Below are 13,018 nucleotides of genomic sequence, written 5' to 3'. Positions count from 1 at the left end.
CATTTAACACAATGAACAGAATGTGTGCGTGACGGAGACATTTCTTTTTAAATTAAATGACTCAAACATAACGAATGATTACGTAACATATATACATATGTCTTGGTTTTATGGACTGCCCCATGTTAGTGTTTTGTCAAAAAATATCTTTCTCAGTGATGGTGAGCGGTTTCGAAAAAAATCTTCCCTTTCATTCAAATGAAATTACGAAACGAACTTCGATGCTGAAATCTATGTAATGAAACACGTTACTTCACATTGATTTTAATCAACGCCATATGGAGAATGCGATATTATTAATGCATAAACTGGCGCTGGACACCACACATTGTATTCAATTTAAAATGGTAAACAGGATGAAAATTCTATGAAGCTGAAGTATTATTCATACAGGTATGTATTTGAGACTACTGTACAGGATTATTCGCTGTTCCAGCCATCGACAAATCCAGGAACTTCCTCGCGATTTCGTCCCCTTTTCTTTGACAATCTCTAACAAAGTTATTGCAGCTATTTTACGAACGTCCATTTCGTAAAGAAGATCTGTGACTTACGCATCTGATGTAGCAGAAGGCTGAGGTTTCAAACGACGGTGAGGAGCACGTTCCGTGAGATGCAGCAGGTCGTTTCAGGGCGTGCAGCAACCACGAAGGACCCGACGTCTGGTACGCTTCGCGGTGAGAAACACATCCCGTGTGAGACGGCTCTATGAAATTTCTAACATACATACAAAGAACTGCTGCAGTGTAATACAACAGAAATCTCAAAGAAATACGCAATGAGCCTAAGTGAAATGAGTCTTTTATTCAAAAACTATAATTACACTTAAACAGTTGTGGCTTTACAGCCATCGTATTCAGGTAGTAGAAGCTCATTCTGGAGCAGATGAGAAGGCAGCTGTGGGAAAATGACGTAATGTGGTGTGACGTACAGATGACAGATGGTTTTTTTTCTTGTTTTTTGATACGGGTAAATTGTGGCCATCCTCCGCGATTGGTTGCTGCTTTCGAAACTAACGCGCCACAACGACACTTCTGCTACCAACATTAGAGAAACTAAACAGCGTATTCACTTGCATTCATGTTAAAGCATACCTCAACAGCGTACTATCATTCTATTATTTGACAAGTATTAATAACCACCAGAATAATAAACAATTGCTAAACGAAAAAGCAGGCGAAGCACTTCGGTGATTTTGGGATCGCGCCTAACTTGGATGGCGGGCGAAGTGTTCCGGCTGTAATATTTAGCTGATACGATGTGTGGGAGGACAGACACGTCTGCCACGGTAGGTGTCAGTTGAGAGACTCTATAAGGAAACTCATGTTCCAGAATGAAATATTTCACTCTGCAGCGGAGTGTGCGCTGATATGAAACTAAGTGCTGGACCGAGACTCGAACAAGGGGCCTTTGCCTTTCGCATGCAAGTGCTCTACCACCTTCTTTTTGGGCGGACGTCACATGACATCCGTTGAAGTTGATCATTGATTCCTTTATCAAGTTTTTTTATTACAGAGGACAATCGGCTCTCTGACCGAACACGCAGAACCGTGCCGTGCCGGCAGCATCTGAGCTACCCCAGCACAACCTACGCACCGTCCTCACAGCTTTACATCTGCCAGTACTTTACTTACAGCTTTACTTCCAAACTTCACAGAAGCTCTCCTGCGAACCCTGCAGAACTAGCACTCCTGGAAGAAAGGCTATTGCGGAGACATGGCTTAGCCCCAGCCTGGCATCACGTATAGAGAAACTGAATGGAAACGTAATTATTTCTAAAATATCAGGTCCTCGCTAAGAGTTTATTACAGCCTCAAGATAACGGATTCACGACATACGTGCTGTTTTCCGTGCTGGGGACAGCAACTATCGAAGAATGAAGGTTGGTGAACGTTAATTGAAACTTAAGCATTCCACTCAGGGCAGTGGAAGCAAACAGGCACCTCACGTGTACTCCAATCTTAGTACAAATGAGCCCATTGACACGACATCTCTGGTAAAACAGATGTGCTGTACACTGGAGTCAAATTTATTTATGAATATTTCTCTGGACGTTGGAAAAGGTGGGATGTGATTCTTGGAAGAGTGCGTAATCATCACGGACGGCAATGCGTGTTCTGCAACGTGCTCATGCTGCAATAAATTCCCCGAACGCATCCCATACGTGCTGGATGGGATTGAAGTGGGGGGAAACGCAGTCTAGTTCATTCGCCAAATACCCTCTCGTTCTCCACCTGTGCAGTCTGAGGTGGCCACACATTGACTGAAATCATGCGCCATGGTAAGAAGTACACAGTCTCAAAAGCGTTGATCGTGAGCGTTAAGTGTTCACAGATTTGGTGGTCACTACACCCATGCAGCATAATGCCTCCCCACATCATAACACCTGGACCACAAAAACGACCATGATCGGCACTTTCTCTTTGGTGCATTTCAGGTTTCCAATTCTAGCCAGATGAAGGTAAAAGGTAATGTTAATACCAAGTTCTAAAATTATGCTGCACATCTAGACTCTTGTGTATTACACAAGACTCAATGTGTTTTAGATGATTACATTACTTTGCGGAATAGGTAGATATAACCATAACTGTGGAAGAAACACCTTCTCAAGGTGAATACGTGGAGAATTTCCTGTCGTGTGGCAGTGAAAATCAGTTAGTATTCTAACGTGTTGGCGACCACATTAATTACGTCCTAATTAATGGGCTTGTACTGCCGTGGACTAGAACTTCGAGCACTTCCTCGTCGTTCTCTGTGCAAGTTTGTCGTTCCAGAAACGGATAATTACCTTCTGCCACAGCGGTCTCTGAATTACAGAGTGAATGGCTGCGAGAGGGAAGTTACCAACCGAGAGAGTCAACCTAATTACTCGTAACTAAGGAATGCTAACGTTCACCTGTTTCCTTGAAGATACTAAAGAATCACACCTGAGCTGCTACAGGAAAGCCTTATCTAATGATTAAACATGTTACTCTACAGGTAACACGAATTGTCTCCAGCAGTATTGGGCGGTTAGAAACTTTTCTTGATTTACAACGGACTCTTTCATATAACTCTCTGAACAACGCGTAGTTAACAGTTCAATCATTTGTGTAAATCTTGGTTTCCGGGATCATTGTCATCTTCAATAAAGTATTTCGAATTTTATGACAGCATTCGCATATAGATTTTTAGACTAATGTTTCAGTTCGTTTAACAAGTGACATTCATCAGGATGATTAGTTACTACTCAAATATTACTGCGTTCAGATAGTATATAGTTTAATTACATCCTGCTCGTAGAATCTGTCAAGAATATCACTAAAACAGCAGTACTTTGATTGGATGGCAGGACTGGGGAGGCGCGGATGGAAACATTTTTTGTGCTTACGGCCAATTAGAATACCAATATGTAGAACAGACTCAACAACACACTAACGAAGAACTGACGGGAGATCTGATAAGCATGTTATTCTGAAAGGTCACAGGCACTTCTGCTAACAGAGTGTAGAATAGGAGACAACTCAGCTAGAGGAGTCACACCGCATATTACGAACCGCAGTTATATTATACGGAATAATCAGGGCATGAAGAGAAACGTACCCACTTGGGCCAAAAGCAAATAATACAAATTCAGAAGGTGCATCATTTGGTAGAAAATTCCGAGTCGTTCGTACCTAGTGTAAGGTTTAACTTCGAGCCATCAGCGGAGGAGGCCATCTAAATTCCTCAGGTGGGTATGGCACTTAACGCCTGCGAGCTGATGCATCATTTTGTTACAAACACCTCTTTCTGGTACAATAGTGAGTGTCAGAAACAGACAGATGTAGCAGGAATCGTTCTGCCGGCACTCGAAGCCTCTGTTATCCATTCCATACAGATGGACCACAACTGCTGTCAGACTACGGCTTTGCATGCGCACCAACTACATAGTTGCTCCGCGGCTCGAGCACCCACAAAGAATGTTGTAGATTCAGTTTGCAGTTTGAGTAGAAAGAAAATAAAAGTTTCTCAATTGCCACTAGTAAAAATAATAACCAAATAAAACTTCTGGATGGAAGATAAAATCTCTAACCTCTAAAACATGACTGTTTCAAATGTGTTCGTCCAAAAGCAACCAGGTAACCCACTTCCCCCTTTCTTTCCTACCTGTGTTCATGTCACAGGTAGGCCTCACAATAACGACGGAAGTGGTTGTGAATTGCGCAGCGCCTTTGCAGCTTGTGTTCGCGTTTCCTTACAACTGACACACTGCAGTATACCCACTCAATTCGTCAACAGTTGCTTTAAAATTACTGATTGCTAATACTGAGCATTAATAAAGAATAAATGAAAACTTAAGAAAGGCGATTGTCAGTTGATTTTTTTCTTCTTGTGTAGGATACGACCAAGTAAGAGAGGCGTGGTTTTCGATTTCAGTGAAGTATTGTTCATGTAATCTGAATTGTCATTGTTTCGTTTTCTCTGCAAGACACAGTCGCCATGAAGGAGGCGGAAGCTTAATCTAGATATACTCGTCCGAGTTTTCACCCACGAAAAGCCATTGTGAGGAATAATTGTCGCTGGCTAAGGGAAGAGGATTCGACTAGTGACAAAAACGCCCTCAGTTCCGGATTCGAATACCGACACCGCTCAAAATGTGATTTAAAATCATTAGTATTGGCGACTGACGACTTAAGTCATAAGAGGTCACTTTCATTCTGCCAACGGCCGTCTCAAAGAAAGCGGCGGAGCCGACACAGGATCAGGGAACTCTCGTGCTGGGTATCTGCCCCTGAAGATGGAAGGACCATCAGTGTTCAACGTCATGAGTAAGAAAACGGCAATGGAAATCACTGCATTAAAGACATGTAATGTGTAATCACATGACATGTGGCCTAGGATGAAGTTTATGATGATTTGTCCGTTGGCAAAAGATTCCGGAATAGTATCCCATTCGGATCGCCGGCGGGGGACTGCACAGGCGGAGGAGACAACAAGAAAGACATTGAACACCAACGAAAGGATAACGCTCTACGAGTCGGGACATGGAATGTCAGAAGTTTTAATGTGGCAGGGAAGCTCGAAAATCTGAAAAGGGAAATGAAAAGGATCAATCTAAACATAGAGGGGGTCGGTGAAGTTAAATGAAAAGAGGACAAGAAGTACTGGTCTGATGAGGATGGGCTATTGTCAACAGCAGCAGAAAATGGTGTAACAGTAGTATGATTCGTTATGAATAGAAAGATACGACATAGAGCGTGTTACTGTAAACAGTTCATAAAAATGAGTTGATCTCATCGGAATCGACGAAAACTAAAACCGAAAACGATACCTCCGGTATACATGCCGACGGCGTAAAATGAAGACGAAGAGATAGAGAAAATATATGAGGATATCGAACGGGTAATTCAGTACCTAAAGGGTGACTGGAATGTGGTGGCAGAGGAAAGAGTAGAGGAAGGGGTTACGGGAGAATATGGGCTTGGTACGAGGAATGAGGGAGGAGGAGGACTGATTGAGTTCTGCAGTATTTTTCGGCTAGTTGTAGCGAACACTCTGTTCAAGAATCACAATAGGAGGAGGTACACTCGGAAAAGGCAGGGAGATCCAGGCAGATTTCAGTTACATAACATCATGGCCACCCAGATTCCGAAACCAGGTACTATACTGTGAGACACACGTAGGAGAAGATATAGACTCAGAAAACCGTTTAGTGGAGATGAAGAGTAGCACAAAGTTGACCAGACTAGTCGGGGAGAATCAATACGAACGAAGTGGAATACGGAGGTACTACGAATGAAGTGATGTGGAACAGTTCAGTAGCCAGTTCAGTTGAAGAAGAATGGGAATTTCTAAAAAGGGCAATCACAGAAATTTGAAAGAAAAACCTTAGTACCAAGAAAGTAACTCCGAAGAAATCATGGGTATCATAAGAAGTACGAGTAGATCAGCTGATCGGTGAAAGAAGTACAAAAATGCTCTCGGAAATTGAGAAACACAGATGTACAGATCGCTGAGGAATGAAATAAACAGGAAGTTCAGGGAAGCTAAAATTAAATGGCTGCGTGAAAGATTTGAAGAAATCGAAAAAGAAATGGTAGTCAGCATATAGGAAAGTCAAAACAATCTTCGGTGAAATGGAAAAATGGTTCAAATGGCTCTGAGCACTATGGGACTTAACGTCTCAGGTTACCAGTCCCCTAGAACCTAGAACTACTTAAACCTAACCTAAGGACATCACTCGCATCCATGCTCGAGGCAGGATTCGAACCTGTGACCGTAGCAGTCGCGTGGTTCCTGACTGAAGCGCCTAGAACCTGTCGGCCACACCAGCTGGCCGACTATTCACGTTTGTGTGTAAAGTGTATGATTCTGACGACATAACATATGACATTCCGAAATATATAATTACACAATTCCGAATACTGGAAGAGCTGTCAAGGGCTAGAAATATTGCACGGTCAGCATAACAGCCCATCCATCCAAGCTTTTAAAAGAACAGAAGAATCTAAAAAAAAAAATTGACACTGTGTTAGATGATGATCAATTTGGCTTTAGGAAAGGTCATGGAACTAGAGAAGCAGTTGATAATAGAAGGAAAAGTAAAAAAAAGAAAAAACCAGTGACACGTGCGTGGGACTTCTCGACCTGGAAAAAGCGTACGAGACTATCAAATGGTGGAAGATACTGGAATTCTGAGAAAACTGGGGGTTACGTATTGGCAAACATCGGTGATATACAATGTGCACCAGATCCAGGAGCAAAAAATAAAAGTCAAAGAGCAACAAAGAAGTGCTCGGATTAAAAAGTGTGTCAGTCAGGAACGTAAACATTCGCCCCTACTGTCCGATTTACGTATCGAAGAAGAAATTAAGGAAATTAACGAAATGTTCAAGAAAGGAATTAAAATTCGAGGTGAAGCACATCAATGATAAGATTCGCTGATGACATTGCTGACCTCAGTGAAAGTGAAGAAGAATTACAGGATCTACTATATGCAACCTTCAGTCTAGTGAGTATAGAATCTGGATTCAGAATAACACGAAGTAAGACGAAAATATTTATGAGCATCCGAAAGGCAACAGCCAGAAATTTAACATGAGGAAGTAGGTAAAGTTAAGGCATTCTGATACCTAGACAGCAAAATAAACAATTACGTACGGAGCAAGGAGGCCATCAAAGGCAGACTAGCGCCGGAGAAAAGATAATTCCTGGCCAAGAGACGTCTACTGATATCACGCGTAGGCCTTGATTTGAGGAAGACAGAACAGAGAATGTATGCTTGGAGCACAACGTTGTATGGCAGTGAACATGGACTGTAAGAAAAAAGATGGGAATCGAAACATTTGAGATATGGTGCTGCAAACGAATGTTGAAAATTAGGTGCATAATGAAGAGGTAATGCCGGCCAGAGTGGCCTAGCTACAGTCTGGAAGCGCGCGACCTCTACGGTCGCAGATTCGAATCCTGCCTCGACCATGGATGTGTGTGATGTCCTTAGGTTAGTTAGGTTTAAGTAGTTCTACGTTCTAGGGGACTGATGACCTCAGAAGTTAAGTCCCATAGTGCTCAGAGCCATTTGAACTATTTTTTTGAAGAGGTATTCCACAGAGTAGGCGAGGAAAGAACGTATGGGAAACTTAGTAAAGTAAAAGTGAGAGAATGGTAGAGCAACTATTAAAACCTCATGGTACGAGAGGTAGTGGTAGAGGGAAACAGAGACTGGAATACATCCAGCAGATAATTGAAGCCGTAGGTTGCCAGTGCTACTCTGAGATGAAGAGACTGGCACTGGGGAGGAATTAGCGGAAGGCTACATCGAACCAGGCACAAGACTGATGGATAAAAAAGAAAGAAAAAGCCGTGTAAACAATGCCGAGAGTCAACTCGCCAGCACTGTCCGAGCGAGAGCACTGCGGCACTGCGAGCTGTCACATAGCCAGGCCCTGCGAGTTTAGACCTCTCGTGTCACGTAGACGGCTACCTACATCTCTAGAGAACTGCTCGCCGTGGCCCTCAGACAAAAAAATCTACACCCTTTTGTTGGGAGAGCTGGGAGGCCATATTGTGTCCCTGTAGTGAGAAGCGATATTCCGTCCCAGATTTGTACACCGCCACAGCTTGTAATATACACTCCTGGGAATTGAAATAAGAACACCGCGAATTCATTGTCCCAGGAAGGGGAAACTTTATTGACACATTCCTGCGGTCAGATACATCACATGATCACACTGACAGAACCACAGGCACATAGACACAGGCAACAGAGCATGCACAATGTCGGCACTAGTACAGTGTATATCCACCTTTCGCAGCAATGCAGCCTGCAATTCTCCCATGGAGACGATCGTAGAGATGCTGGATGTAGTCCTGTGGAACGGCTTGCCATGCCATTTCCACCTGGCGCCTCAGTTGGACCAGCGTTCGTGCTGGACGTGCAGACCGCGTGAGACGACGCTTCATCCAGTCCCAAACATGCTCAATGGGGGACAGATCCGGAGATCTTGCTGGCCAGGGTAGTTGACTTACACCTTCTAGAGCACGTTGGGTGGCACGAGATACATGCGGACGTGCATTGTCCTGTTGGAACAGCAAGTTCCCTTGCCGGTCTAGGAATGGTAGAACGATGGGTTCGATGACGGTTTGGATGTACCGTGCACTATTCAGTGTCCCCTCGACGATCACCAGTGGTGTACGGCCAGTGTAGGAGGTCGCTCCCCACACCATGATGCCGGGTGTTGGCCCTGTGTGCCTCGGTCGTATGCAGTCCTGATTGTGGCGCTCACCTGCACGGCGCCAAACACGCATACGACCATCATTGGCACCAAGGCAGAAGCGACTCTCATCGCTGAAGACGACACGTCTCCATTCGTCCCTCCATTCACGCCTGTCGCGACACCACTGGAGGCGGGCTGCACGATGTTGGGGCGTGAGCGGAAGACGGCCTAACGGTGTGCGGGACCGTAGCCCAGCTTCATGGAGACGGTTGCGAATGGTCCTCGCCGATACCCCAGGAGCAACAGTGTCCCTAATTTGCTGGGAAGTGGCGGTGCGGTCCCCTACGGCACTGCGTAGGATCCTACGGTCTTGGCGTGCATCCGTGCGTCGCTGCGGTCCGGTCCCAGGTCGACGGGCACGTGCACCTTCCGCCGACCACTGGCGACAACATCGATGTACTGTGGAGACCTCACGCCCCACGTGGTGAGCAATTCGGCGGTACGTCCACCCGGCCTCCCGCATGCCCACTATACGCCCTCGCTCAAAGTCCGTCAACTGCACATACGGTTCACGTCCACGCTGTCGCGGCATGCTACCAGTGTTAAAGACTGCGATGGAGCTCCGTATGCCACGGCAAACTGGCTGACACTGACGGCGGCGGTGCACAAATGCTGCGCAGCTAGCGCCATTCGACGGCCAACACCGCGGTTCCTGGTGTGTCCGCTGTGCCGTGCGTGTGATCATTGCTTGTACAGCCCTCTCGCAGTGTCCGGAGCAAGTATGGTGGGTCTGACACACCGGTGTCAATGTGTTCTTTTTTCCATTTCCAGGAGTGTATTTTGACGAATTCATTCATTCATAAACCTACCCACGAAACTACTTATTTTGAGCCATGATATGTGACCGTGACATGTTTCAGAACGAAGAAATGTCCATTTTACCTCCTAAATCAACAGAACAAACAATTAGCCCATTTCGAAAGTTCCATACTTGACATGACATATAAACGTATCATACTATTAACAAACGAAAATTTTAAAAAAATGTCACTGTAGGCACTTGATCCCAGATTTATATGAAAATGTGAATAACATACTAGCGCACTACACTTAGCGCCACAGGAAGACTGGAACGTGCCGTGCTATAAACGTGTACCGGCATTTTTGCGGCGGGGCAGATGGGGGTACCACCCCGATCGATACACTCAGTGAGTGAATATCAGCGATGTGTTGCCGAAAAGGTAAAGAAGAAAGCTTCTAGGTAATAAGCTCAGGAAGCAGTTACGCATTTCGTTAGTTTGTACGTGCAAAGGCGAGCTTTATGGATTATGTGGCCTGAAATGACTACAGTTTAAGACCTCCACAGGAAACAATTTTCCGTGACATCCACAACTCAAGGAATCAAACCAAGTAGTTTTATAACGAAGATTAATTGATTCAGAGGAAAAACTGAAGTTATGTTCGAATGTAATCGTTTTGGAACTCAGAATATGGCCATTTAACTTCTCGTAATAGAGTGCTCAGGAAAATCTAAGAGAATTCTTCAGCTTATGTTAACATCGGCGAATCAACTCAAGAATTCCGCATCATGAGGGGTGGCAAGCAAGGCGATCCCATCTCCCCAAAACAGTTCTCTGCTGTATTGGAAATGGCTATGTCAAATCTGAGCTGGGAAGGTAAGGGAATTAGAATTAATGGAAGGCTTACCAACTTCAGATATGCTGATGATATTGTCTTACTGGCCAAAGACTTCGCAGAGCTCCAAAACTTAGTTACAGATCTTGCATCGGAATGTCAGCTGGTTGGCTTGAACATGAACCTTTCCAAAACAAAAGTAATATCCAACAAATGGGTCCCAGCTGGAGATGTGAAAGTCAAGAACAGTCTACTAGAAGAGGTCAGTGAATATGTCTACCTTGGCCAGATTATAATTATGGAGGGAGACATAAAGCCAGAAATCTATAGACGCATCAAGCTTGGCTGGCAAGCATTTGGGAAGAATTCAAAAGTATTCAGATCAAAAATGCCAGTAAATCTGAAGAAAGCAGTATTTGATCAATGCATTCTTCCTGTGATGACGTATGGCTGCGAGACATGGACACTGAACTCATTCACAAAAGGGAAACTTAGGACAGCACAGAGAGCCATGCAGAGATCAACGCTGGGCTATACAAGAAAGGACAGGAAAAGGGCAGATGACATCCGGTCTGTGACGAAGGTTATTCACATCTTAGAGAGAGTAGGTTCCTTGAAATGGCAGTGGGCTGGCCACGTTGCAAGAAGGAAAGACAACAGATGGAAGAAGCTGGTACTGGAGTGGAGTCCGAGAGAGCACCGGAGGCCTAGAGGAAGACCACCAGACAGATGGGACAAAGACATCAAGAAGATCGCTGGTAACACCTGGCAGAGAACTGCCCAAGACCGTCCCACTTGGAGAACACTTCTGCAAGGCTACCTGAATCCACGACTCGAAGAGGCCACATCATCTAATGATTGAATTGGCTGATGATGATGATGATGATGAATAGAGCTGCGTCTATAATTCTATGTGACATCGCATTTATTGATTATATGTTTATATTGGGTGTCGAAGAACAGACCTTCAGTAATTTGGAAGTGATTTCGTAAGTCAACACGAGTAACAACGTTCTAATAAACGTATGTCCTAAAATCCTTCAAATATCGGATATCTGTCCTATTCAACTTTTGAACGTCTTTGGTTAGCAAGATGGTGTAATGTTAATTCATCGTAATTATTACTGCCTCAGATATTAAATAAAATAAACGTAGCTGTACCTAGAAATATTAGTGTCACAACCATGCTCAATTTATCATTAATTGATTTTCGCACAGTAGTATCTAGATTGCTCATTTTAAATCCATTTACAAAGATTATTTCTTCCATCTCCGTCGCTGTCATTCTCATAAAATATCGATTTTATTGTGGATTCTCCACCACAAGCTTTACAGCAAGATTTTTCCATGCTCTAAAATCACCCCTCCACCTAATACGCTCTCTTATCAAACACGAACCCAGTCGTTCACGTTTCTAGTTAGCCACTACCTGTATTATAAACGTAGCTGCAGCGCGATGCTCTTCCGGCGCAACCCCTTCCTTCACGCACAGAGCTACGACAGAAAATTCGCACGGGAGTCATCTATCAGATCTCACACTCTCACGCTGCTTCGTGTGGACGCTTCCGACATCTGATTTGACCTGACTTTCAAATACTTACAGAAGGTACTCACGGGGAACTATCAGACTCGTCACTGTCGGTGAAAAGTCGACACTAGTGTAAACAAGTCTTCGAGTACTGTCGGAGAGTAAGAAGCTTCCTGAGTGTAGCCCTTGGATTACAGACTAGGAAATTCTTATTTTCAGAAAGAAGAGGTAATAGTTAATAGACTATAAAGAAGATATTCTACTGACCGGATGTGTGGAGCAAAAGCTATTTGCCGGGCAAGAAGTTTCGCAAGTTTCTAACGTGGCACGATTACCGGACATGTTTGGAGAGCTGAAACGTAATATTGAGTATTGCTTTTTTACATATTTTCGAATTCCAGCTGCAAGTTTGCTGTTCGCTACAGATAGTACCATCATACGATTTTCATCGTCTTCACATGTGGACATTGCTGACAGTGAAGATAGCGAACTGCTTGTTCCGCCAAAAAAAAGGAACCCGACAACGCATCTTCTGCCAGTTATTGGCATACATTAACAACGAATGTCAAAAAGGTGACAGGCAGATTGTACCAAGGAAGATGGAAAAAGAAATTTCCTCGGATTGATTGCTACAAATATCTGACCAAAGCGTTCTGTATGGTGTGAAAAAATGGTTTTGATTCCAGTATAGCGCTACCATCAGTAAATGCTACTTTCGCAGAATGGATGCATGTGTTCGAAATAGATTTTGACTGTGACAAAAGGCAATTAAACACTTCAGGGTTCACGAAAAATGATTAATTCATCATTTCTCTATGATTGCTCTGGCAACTACAAAACAAGGAACCAATATGTCATCTCATATCTCAACACATAAATTAGGAGATATGAAAAACACATGCTGGGCGGTTTTAAAGATAATAAAGTACCTCCAATTAAAAAAAATAGAAATTCCGGGTCACACTGATGAAGCGTCAAGTATTCACTAATCGCTGCTTCTCATAGCATAAGATGCTCTTGAGTTGAAACCTCAGCTGCACAAGTGAGTTTCTCACGATACATTTAATGAAATTGTCTCTTTACTATCCAGAGATTTACGGCATAATATTGTGAAATATATTATGACGACATAATATTATACTCTCATTTTAGGGGAGACTTCCGGCGTATCAGTGAA

Source organism: Schistocerca nitens, chromosome 4, assembly GCF_023898315.1.
Source record: "Schistocerca nitens isolate TAMUIC-IGC-003100 chromosome 4, iqSchNite1.1, whole genome shotgun sequence".
In the NCBI taxonomy this organism is placed as follows: Eukaryota; Metazoa; Arthropoda; class Insecta; order Orthoptera; family Acrididae; genus Schistocerca; species Schistocerca nitens.
This window is presented reverse-complemented; position numbering follows the sequence as displayed.